Genomic DNA, 12,145 nt, shown 5'->3' on the forward strand with positions numbered 1-12,145 from the left:
TTTATCCTTGATTCAACCTTCATGTACTCATTGAATGAGCAAATACTAGGCAGCTGCAGTATATCCAATGATGAAAAAATATGTAGAAGAAAATTTCTTCACACTAAGGAGCTTACAAAGACATAATCAAATAAAATGTTAAGTAATGTGTGAAGCAATAAAACATAGCACAGTTAAGGTCAGAACATGTGTGCAATATAAATGTGTGTTCTGTCTGTATTTAAAAGCATATGAGTGCATATTCAGTTCAACAAATATTTGGCCAATGAATCAGTTAGAAACCAGCAGTTAATGGAAAAGACAGCTAAAACCAGCTTATATTGGAACTGATTTATTTCATTTTTAATACAAAGCTTATAACTAAGACCACAGTTTAATTGATGGATTTAGAGGTTAAAGTAAATCATGAGATGTGAAGGGGTTTCTTATTTCACATATGATAGTTTGTGTATGATAATCGTTTCCCTTCCCAGTTTCAAAATGCCAAATTTATTTCATGCAATAAAGGTGTTTGTCTCATTCCACCTTTCCCTTCCATTCCCAAAGTTTTTCCAAAGTTCTACTTCCATTTTCAGTTAGCCTGTTATTTTAACTGATTTGCTTATTTATTTTTTGATGACTGATGGTCTTTGTATTTATTTATTTATTAGAAACAGGGATTAATAAGAGTTCTGTCTTGGCACTTAAGGTGGAGTTCATGCTGCCCTCAAATGTGGGGCAATTTTCCTGCCTTAGTACCCCAATAGCTGGCATAAAGGTTATATGCCACCATGCTTGGCTTTAGTGGGTTTATATCTTCCTTGAATAGCTGCAGCTGACATTATGAGGAGAAACGTATGACATACACTGTCCAAATGGTCCCTCAACTCTCCAGAAGAGATGAGAGAATACCACTTTTGGTCAGACAACTAACAAAATTCATTTCAAACAATGTGCATTAGTCATCAAATTTAAGTAAAGGGGTTAAATCTAAATGGAAGGAGAAACCATGAGCAGTCCAGGCTAGCTTTGCCCTTTGTAAAGTTTACCAGATTATAAGTATAGTGGAAAACAAGGTAAGAGAAGTACAGAAGTTGCCCTTTAGGCACTGAGATCCCATGGCAGTGTTCTGCCCTACTGGAGTCGCAAAAGGAATAAAATAGACATTTTTCTAGATCATTGCAGAGTTGCAAATGTGTGAGTGAGGTAGATTAGTTAGAACTTCTTTGAAAAGATTAGTAGTGATCTGGAGAAGTGGAAAGTGGAAGTGTAAAGAGCTAATAAAAGAGGGAGTGTGTCTAATTCAGATAGTAAGCCATTCTTTCCTGAATTAAACTGGAGAGTGAATGAGAACGCAGAGCAGAGAAGAATTACAGAGAAGGGAGTGTCGCTTTGGAGCAGGCATGAGCATGGGTGTGGCACCTTTACTGATTCTCTGGAATGCACTAGGAGGCATGATCCATATAAATTACTCACTAATGCCAGGTAATACAGTAGGCAAGTTACGTAGGCTCAGCAGCAGGCTTTATGTGTAGAGAGTAACTTTCCAGCTTCTGTTAGTGGTGTGGTTTCCACACAATGATCCTGATGGATTTCCTGATATAGAGTCATATATATCATATGATTCATAATTGTTAATTCATATCTCAGTGCATAAAAAGATGTGAAACAGATATGATTGAGGTAGAAGGCTTTTAAAGAAAGTAGGAAGTCAACAACTTTTTGTATAAGGTATATAACAACTACTTCTACCTTTACAGACTGTAATCTTTGTTGTAACTACTCAAACTGTTACAACACAGGGTTGCATAACACCTAAGTTAGTTAATGTCACTGTGTCCCAATAGTACATGATAAATAACTAAATTTAAATTGAACAGTAATCTCACACGCCATGAAATAATCACTTTTTTTTCTGTTTATTTGGGGTTTTGTTTGTTTGGTTGGTTGGTTTTGGTTTTTAATTTGGATATGTGGGACGCAAATACAGGGCACTACTATTCTGGGAAAATTCTCTAACACTGAGTTATATCCCAGTCTCTCTTCATTCCTAACAGCCATCATGTTTTAAGTGTTCAGACTTAAAGATTTTCATCACTGTAAATTCTCTTGTGAAGTGTTGGTCTTCTGCACAGAATGGCTTGCCATATTTATTCATCTACTCACTATCACTAAGATTAAAGTGAAGTCATACACAGACGATAAATATCTGTGTATAGGCTCATACCTTGAGATGATTATAAATACATGGTTTGAAAGGTGTGCATGCCTCATTGTAAATTAAGCTCTCCATCACCCCTGATAGACAAATTGATAAAAATAGAATTCAACTGATAGACAGCTGACGCTTTATGATCCAGGTCTCTGAAGAGAACAATGAGAACAACTGCATTCATTCTGATTCTTTCTTCCTCCCACTCCACCAAATTGTCGTTTAATGACTGAGTCACAGAGGGTAAATATGTGTGACAGACTGCATTCAGTTGTGTGTGAGTGTATAGGCCGTGCTGAAATACAGAACATTAATTTGTAGATCAGGGCATTTTTTTCATAATAGATATACAACTGAAGCGCTAAGGAGATGGCAAATGCAGCAGGTATTTTGATCGGGTCTAATCCCATAGGCCTCCATCAGTGCATTGTGTTTTATTATTCCATTATGCTATGAAAACCCTAGGGTGGAGATCGCATTGGACATTAGAGCCTGGTGTGAACTCTTTAGCAAAGAAAGCGATCCATTGTCTCAGTTACTTAGTAAGTAGAATTTAGATTAAAAATTTCCTTCAGTTAGACTTAAAAATATTATTTCTGGGAAGGTTTCTGGGAAGGTGTTGTGTCACCTCTTTGTCCTGACCTCTTTGTCCTGGATCTACTTTTATTTGCTTCAAACACATATTTGTTAAGATCATTGTCTTTGGTCCTGAATAAGAATGATTTCAATATTGTAGAGAAATGTTAGTCACTGACAGAATTGTAGGTGACAGATTACTGAAGAATTTTGGAGAAGCTCCAATATTATTTAAATTCTGGTAATATGTCATGGGGGAAACTTTAAAATTATTTTTGTATTGGGCATGTGACACAAATGGTTTTGTGTGTGAGGGGGGAACGACACAATGAAATCAGAGACTGTGGACATGGGTGTTTGTATCCCACTAGAGGAATTCTTTAATGTGGCCATCATTCCTCATATGTAGTTACATGCAGTAAAGAAAAGCAAAGTACTCTGTTTACAAATAATAAATATATAAATAAACTGTGTGGTATTGTTGAAGCTGAGACATCTGTTGGACCTTTCCACTGTCCAGTGGTTTTAATAGCAATCCATTTACACAGGATGCTTATAAGTCTCTGAGCTGGGGTTGTATGAACCAGATCAAGGTTTTCATTATGGGAACTTGTTATTCTGGAGACACCAAGTTAAAACATATTATGCTCTACTGAGCACCCAAATATAGGTTATACTGAGCATACATAGTTTCTTCCTCACTTTACAGTGAGAACCACTACTCTGATAACCATGTGCTACCACCCAACTCAAGTTCTCATAAAGAAGTGATACAGGAACATCCACTGAGAAAGCTCCAATTAAACATTTTTCTAATGACCTTGTGACCAATGTCATCTTACAAATAGAACCACTTTAATTCACTTACAGGAAGAATCTAGAATATACATTTGCTGTCTGAAAACAAGTACTTTACCTTGTTACTAGTTACTTGTTATAAGTTACTTGTTACTCTGTGTTAATTTTCATCTCTTCCTAGCTTCTCTTTATTGATGACCCTCTACCATATGTGAAGCTCAGCTAAAGCCATGACTTACTGGTTAAGAATGCATGCTGCTCTAGTAGAAGACCTGAGCTTTGGTCCCTACAGCCACACCAGATGTCTCACAACTGCCTGTATCTCCAGTCCCAAGGGACTGTTCCAGATTCGGTGGGCAGCTGTACACACACAACTATGCTCACATAGTCATATATGCATACACATAATTCAAAATAAATAAAACCTGATTAAAATTATGGTGACAACATTCTTTCAGTGAAAGGAAGCACTAAGGGAAAAGTTTTTCGAGAAAAAAAAATGTTTGAAGTGATGAGTTAACCTTAGACATTCTAGACTTTCTTTATCTCCTATAAAAGGACCCTTTGTTTTTATATGTTTGCTGATTTTGTATACTAAATTTATTTTTAATTTGTGTGTGTGTGTGTGTGTGTGTGTGTGATGGCATGCCTGTGGAAGTCCAAGTACAAACTTCCTGTAGTCTGCTCTCTTCTTCGATTATGACAATGCAGGTCAATCAGTTACATTACTTTCTTCTCCAAATTTAAACTAAATGCATAATTACATATTGATAATGTGGAGTAAAAAGACATTGTGCTGTGCCATTAATTGTTATACATCTTAGATGTTTAGATGCTCATGGTGTGTGTGTGTGTGTGTGTACATTTTCTATAACTTCTTGAAAGTCCTACCTCATTATGGAATCCTTCTCACTGTTATTCTGAAAATAAAATTTGTTAGGATACACGCATTATTTTACTAGGCAACACTGCCTATAATCTGAACCCGATCTCTTACTGTAAGAAATATCACTAGATCATCTATCTCCCTGTGTAACCAAAAAGGGGGACCAAGATATGTCAGTGAGCATACTGTCTTCATATCTTAACATGAAAAGACCAGAATATTTATTTCACCCTCTCACATGTATAGTAAATGCTGTAACTGTAAAGTATAATTCTATGTTTTCAAATCTTGAACTATAGGAAGTGAATTTAGTGGAGTATGTACACCTTTGCCTCAAAGGTGAATACCACTTCAAATGTATTATACCGTTAGAAAATATTTTGAGGTTTGGTAGCTATATTCCTTTCTTCAGCATGGGTCAGGGACTGGATTTTCAGTGGTTATTTTCACAGATGAATGCAGCAAAAATAACTGCTTCCCCCAGGGAAAATGAGAAACGTTTTTTCCAAGGCTGATATCTGAAGCACATTAAATATAAATTGTCCTGGTGAAACCCAGTCATACTTTAGAAATCTCTCTCCATTCTCAAATAGATGTCATTGTATAGTTGGAGGTGTGAATATGAAAGACAAGATACAATGCACTTGGTTGTTAAAAAGTTCAAAATACCTGTACCTTTAAGTACTCATTTGTGCAATGTACCAAAAGGTCAGCAATTTTTGTTTCATTAATTAAAGAGAAATTAAAATAATACTTTTTCATTGAAAACAGAAGCTAGGATAATTGGTTGTAATTTGCAAGTACATCTATCTTGTTTGACTTATTGGAAGAATGAGAACACTTGCCTGCACAACATTTTATAGTTGTCACAATGAAAATGCATGATTGGTGATGTTCATGTGGTTGTAAACTTAGTACTGGAGACTTTCTCCAAGAGTTGGTATCTAGAAAGAAAAGGGAATCTTGAAATTTTTCTGTGATCATTTGGACAGAACATCAGAAAAAAAAAAGATCAAATTTCCAAAAGTACACAGCTCAACTCTTTTCAATAATATAATTTCATTTTAAGTCCTATAAAATCTGTAGGTACAGTTTCCAAGTGAAAAAAATTTTTTTTCTGTAACAAATATCACCAGCAGATGCAAACTGGGGTGGGTACTGATAAAAATAAAATGTCCACAATCCATCCTCATTCTCTATTTCCTTCTTTTTGAAGAATGCCGAGGGTGGGGAAGGGCGATGTTCAAGGGCCTCTAAGAAAGTATGAAGTTTTCAGAAAGGTGAGCAGCTATGTCAGGGCACCACGGCATCCCTGTTGGGAACAACAGATGATAGCATAGTTCTTTGTGTCACAGGCATTACTCTTTGGAAATCTTTAGCTCAAACACACAAGAAGAAAGAATAGTTGAGCGGGAAGGAAGCCAGAGCAGAACAAAGCCGAAAGCAGAGTGTTTAGAGTTCAATTGTTACACATTTAAAATTAATTTATAAAAAGCAAGCTGTACATAATTGTCAGCTTAATTCTGACTCTAGTTTTACTAAAAATGATTTTTTTCTAAATCTTCCTTCACTACTTTTTTTTTCTTCAACTTTAAAAAAAGAAACCAGGAGGCCATTAAAACAAAGAACTGGTAGGTTGTAAGGCAGTAGCTAGAAAGTAACTGTGAGACAGGAAGCTTGTTAGATGGAATGGATATTAATAATTTAAACAAGTTAAAAGGCGAATCTTCTCAGCTACTCAGGCATGTGGCTACATGAGGGTTCCCAAGCAAAACATTGATGAAAATGTAGCAAAAAGGAATTTCTTGCAGTACTCAGTTTAGCTTCCCACATGTTATGAGCAAGTGCAAGCATATAATAGAAGTCATCATGACTGTATTGTATCTTAGAAACATGACAGAATATTTTAAAGGTAATTATTGCTTTTACAAAGAAACCCAGGAAGCAGTTGCATGTTCATCACTCAGTTTGGTATTTTAAATTTTTTGAGAAAATTACATGATACAGCCTTAAGTATTAGTTTAAATTTCAACCTGTTTCTTGGGGGAGGGTTTTCTTATTTCTGGCAACAAGTCTCTACTTTCTGAACAATTGGGTAACTTTAAGTAAACAGGTGTGGTGGGTAATGCTCTACCAAATGATCGAATAAAGAGCAATGGGGAATTTTTCAAACATTACGTCTTCAAACAGTACATTATGCAATACAACGTAACAGATCTACAGTGACATTGAACTGTGAGTAAACATCTCATGCAATAGTGGGAACTAGAATAAATACATACCAAATATATAATATAAACCAGTCATTATATCTAGATATTATATTTTCAAATCTTTTAAAAGTTTAGTGTTGCACTGGGCACATAGAATGCTTAGAGAATTAAGGGATGGGATAATATGTTCTTGGGTGGTGAGGGGAACGGGGTAAGGGGATAAAATCTGAAATGTAAATATAATATCCAATAAAAAGAATGATTAGAGAAGTCATCTACATAGTTAAATTAAATCAAGTAGTGATTCCGCATGTTACATTCAAGTGTTATATAAGAAAGCTTTCATTAGTATCACGAGTGATCAGAGCTAGCTGGAATAATGATGCCTTGCTATTGGTGGTCAAAGATCCATTGTTAAAATGGCTCTATGTACTTTTTGTCATCTATACTCTTTAATCTTGTGCACTCTGCCAGTTGAACACGAGTGACAATGGCTTCCAGTTCTCATCAGTATCAGTAGCCTGAGCACTGGACAGGAGGGCCTTCTGTCTCATCTAAGCCACTCTCGACATTTTCCATGGTTTTTAATGCAAAGTAATGGATTGTTTTTCTCTTGCTTACAACTTTCCTCAGATAGTTTCAGCACTTAAATTGTCTTATCAGGCACACATGACTGGCAAACTCAGGCTCCAGCCACAACATGCTAGTCTTACAGGTAGGGAATTACTACTCTGGAGGGAGCAACCTGACTTGTACCATAGAGCCTCTGAACTTGTTGTTTCTCTGTTAAACCCCCTGTGATCACTCTGCTCCCCTCATCTTCAGAGCTCAATGGAAATGTCACCTCTCCATGAAGCACTTTTATAGTTCTTGATTATCCTGTTCAAATTAATCTTCCTTTCTTCCTCAGTAAAACTGGATCCATCACTATATGATCTATGTAATGTATTGTTCCTATGTCCCCCATTCCATTCCAGCTGCCGCCTCTGACAAAGGAACTTAAGCTCTCTGACAGCAGACACTCCGCTTTCTTATATTATATGTTTAATAAAAAATTGTGTTTAGTTGTTGATGAAAAAAATTTAAATCTCAAGTACCTATTTCTCCTTCAGAGCAATGGGGATGGGCCCTCTTCTCAAATTATTTCTATTTTTAAGGTGATTAACTTGTATCAGATAGAGATGTCAGTCCATTGAAGACATAGTGAGAGCATTGGAGAGTAACTTAGAAGGATAAATTTAGCAGTAATTTAAAAAAGAAAGTCTTAAAACAATCACTGCAGCATCAAAATTGGGATTTTGTCAAAGAAATGCCACCAATCTCAAGTATTGGGAAGCTTACAATGTATTTTTCTAGTTGGAGGCTAGGCCTGCTTTGAGTTACGGTAGTGTTATAACACACATGAAAAACGAGGACCCAAAAGACTGGAAGTAAGATAGAATTCCAGGAAGGTGAAAGGACTAGAAACAAAAAAATATAAATGCATCCTAAAGAGTAAACAGGGATGCTGAGCTACAAATGTCATTTTTTTTCTCACATTATAGAGAGGTTAGAATTTGAAGATTTGAGTTCTGCTGTCTTACTAGTGAAGAGCTGCTTTTCCCTGTAGAACTATGTAAAGTTAGAAGAATGAAGGACAATCAGTGTGGCTATGTACCTGCAAAGGTCGACTTTAGTGTGTAACCAACACTGATCAGAAAGTCCGGCGAAGTCTGGGTCTTTGTTTTCAGGCTGGATCTCTTTTCATGAGACTGCCCTGCATGTTACTTTAGTGTACTGGCCTGCCTCTCAGTTTTGCCTGTGTTGACTCATGTTTGTGGTTCTGGTTTCACTGTGAATAAACTAAGAACTCTCTCAGGAGTTTATTGCAAATCAAATTCACCTGCACTTAGATAAGGAACTAATTAGGATTAATTAGCAACTACTTGTGAGAAATGTGTGTGATTTCAATACAAAATGTAGACTAAAGCAATCTAAAGCCAATAAAGCTGTCTCAATCACTCTTACAAGGAGGTTCAACAGAGAAGCTGTTCATTAAGTGGTTTCTGGCTTGAGATCCCACGTGCAAAGTTCCAGATATTTGCTTCAATATTACTAAGATATTTCTAGTAACACTGGCTCTGTAACCATTCAATTTTGCTTCTTTATATGTTTTCTCTTTCTGAGTAAGAATAATCAGCTTCATAGTAACGTATTTTCCTTATTAAAATGTTTTCTCACTGTTTTAACTCGAGGCTATTGTTAGAATTTATTGGAACACACTAATGTTTTGGAGAAAATGAAGTTGATTATCATGTTCCATTGTATAGAATTAGTCTCTAACATCCTAGATCTACACATTTGAATTTTTACAGTTTTATTAAAAACTAGATACTACTAAATAATGTATCATTCTATAAATTATACATAGAAAATATAACTGACAACTTAAGCATGTTATTCTTTATTATCATCAATTTAAGTCAAACATCCTAGCCTAAATGAGCTCCTTGGAGGATGTGGGTCAGGGATTATTCTGTATGTGAGGATAGTTATAGAGCTCAAATTGGAAAAGTTGTGGGGATTCATCTATCCAGTACCTCTAAAGGGCTTTGTTTGTTAAATTTTTAAATTGATAGTCACACGTGAGTAAGCTGACCACACACCAAAAGTATGTTTTGTTTGAGCTGCCTGTTTCATTAAGGGGAAAATTATGAAAAATAGAAAAAGCAACAGTGCTTAGCTCTTCATAATAAATTATGCATCATGCATGGATGACTAGTTTGCCAATTTTTAACTCACAATATGCATTTGTTTAGCTATAAAATCTAGGGGCTCCCTTTGTTTAGGAGTCCGAATATTTAATGGCAATGGGTGATGTTATCCTGTAGGTCACCAACAGACTTCAGTCATTTTGAAGATAAATTGAAACTTGCTAATTGTATTCATGTCATGGAAACTGAAGGAAAAAAAAAAAAAAACAGCCAATGTAAATCAGATGCATGCCACCCAACTGAATTATATTGTTTCGTGTCTGTGCTTTCCAAATAATAGACAAGGAAACTCTACAGAATGAGTCTTTTGAAAATTCTGACAAGCATGATTTATGGTTTTCTAAGATGTATTCTTTGCTTAATAGTTGAAAGAAAAGATTTTACTTTCCCACTGATCTAATATTGCATGAATTTATATTGTAATATAGCTCCATTTAAAAAGTAAGGGGGATGGGGAGAATGGGTATAAATTATACCCTTACAAGAATGAACAACTGGTCTGAAATTGAAAATTGCTATTTTAGCATAGGAAGTGGAAAACCACAATTAATTGCTTTTCTTACAATAGGCACAATGCTGAACTTTGAAGAAATGGAGCAATTCTGACTTTAATGTGAAGCCCTTTGGTATGAGCCCTCAGAGGCACAGATGTACACTGTAAGGCACATTCATGTCTTACCTCCCATCTGAAAAACAGAGATTACTTGTTACATGCTCTAAGGATAAGATGAGACACAGGCATAGAATGATTCATAAAAAGTTCCATCAAAGGCAGTTGTCCTCAACCTTCCTAAAGCTGTGACCCTTTAATAGAGTTCCTCATGTATGCTGCTACTTCATAACTATAATTTTACTACTCTTATGAATCATAATGTAAACACCTATTTTCCAGTGGTCAAGGGTCATTTGACTTCAAAAGGGCCATGACCCACAGGTTGGGAACCACTGATCTAAATAAATCATTTTCCTATTTTTGATACTTTTTAACATTACCTTTTTCAGATATTTTCTTTTTATGGCCCTAATGGTCCCCTATAGCACAGTGTAGATCAAGGTCACATGACTGAGCATGTTCAGTTGTGCTCTTCTGTTGATCAATCAATGCAAAGAGTAAATTCTGAAGAACCAGAAGTGTATGGTTTCCACAGAATTTGATCCTCAACATACTCTTGAACGAGATGCCTCAGTCCACTGACTGCAAAAATATGAAGCCATCCGTCATGGAAATAGGTAGTCTATGTAAAACTGTTTTTCAGATTGATGAATTTTAGAAAAAGGTAAATATTCTAACTAATATTTGTGTGTGAAGAGTATTCTCAATGTTGTTGTTACAGTTAATTCTTTCCTTTGCTATGCAATCTCTCTGTTCTCTGTTCTGCTCTGCTCTCTCCAATGCAGATCCACATTGCTCAGGCAGCTCTGGCCTGATCACATGTCTTGTGTCACCAGTCAGGGATGTATAGGGACTTAAATTTCATTGAATGAAACTCATAAGTGCATAGAAAAAAATATTTTCATGGTCATGGCTAAAGATTTTGTTTAAACATTCTAGATATTTAAATATGTAAATTTTGTTATAGATTTGGAATATTTTCTATACTTCATTATAAAAGTTAACAAATGGTGTAAAATTCTTCAGATATCTATTAAATGGGATGGATTTACTAAATTTAAAACAAATTATTTGTCAAAAGAGACATATTTCTTAAAATGAGCTTCATAGTGGCAATTATAAAATCAAAGGTAGAACTATGACTGAGTCAATCAGGATACACTGAAAATACATTAATCAGAACATGAACTAATTACCAATTAGCTGTAATTATAAGGTCCACTGAAAGAACAATCTTTGGAAATTGAATGATTGGTAAATGTTTAATACCCATGGTGACTTACACTCTAGCAAAACAACTGGAGGTGAGGCAGCATCAGATAGTATAGACCACATGTTGGCCAATGAACATGAACAAAATTCACTCTTAATGAAACTTGTTGGGCATCTGAAGTTCAAAATTGCCCATCCATGGTTTCCTGGAAATTTTACATTTAAAGATATAAGGAGACATCTATATTAAGTCAAGTCAAACCATCTTGCTGTCACCTCTCAGCAATTACTAGCTTTGTCTTTAAGTAAATATAGAATTCAGCAGTGGAAACCAGCTTTGTTTTTGTGGCATAGCTTCTACCCTGTCTTGGTGGTTATCATGGCAGCCTCTCAAGCAGATTTACAGATCTCTTGAAATTGTTCTAAATTGACTATCAGCTCATCTCATCTGACTGCCCAAAACTTCCCAGCACCCTAAGGCCAATTTGCCTTCAAGATGCTCCTACTTGACTCTCAGCCTCCTTCCCTTCCCAGCCTCTCCCATCCATCTTGTCCTCTTTGCTCACTGCACACTCTCTTTCTACTCCTGAGCTTTCATCTCTTGAACCTGCCCTTTTCGTGATTTCTCACACTCATGTCCTCTGTGTTTCTTCTTTATCTTTTTAACCTTAATCATTTTCTAGATATTGCAGCCTCAGGAATACCTTGCCTTCTCCTTTTCTACAAAGCTAGTTATAGACTCTTTCTATAGCCTTGCAAAGGAATTTTATATTTACTCTGAATCACAAGAGCTAGTAATTTCCTTTTGAACCAACAACAATGCAAATTTCTACTATGTAAGATGTCTATCTCTAGGATGAGAGTAAAACAGAATAGTACACGACACCAACAGGATTTCAGGGG

The 12,145-nt window shown here is 35.8% G+C and overlaps 1 protein-coding gene across 35 annotated transcripts in view; it reads left to right on the top strand.

Annotated features, from left to right (window-relative positions):
- Positions 1-12,145, top strand: part of Nrxn1 (neurexin 1) — a 1,065,384-nt gene that overhangs the window by 563,477 nt on the left and 489,762 nt on the right. The gene's annotated exons all lie outside the window — the stretch shown is intronic.

The sequence above is a fragment of the Arvicanthis niloticus genome, chromosome 11 (assembly GCF_011762505.2).
Source record: "Arvicanthis niloticus isolate mArvNil1 chromosome 11, mArvNil1.pat.X, whole genome shotgun sequence".
In the NCBI taxonomy this organism is placed as follows: Eukaryota; Metazoa; Chordata; class Mammalia; order Rodentia; family Muridae; genus Arvicanthis; species Arvicanthis niloticus.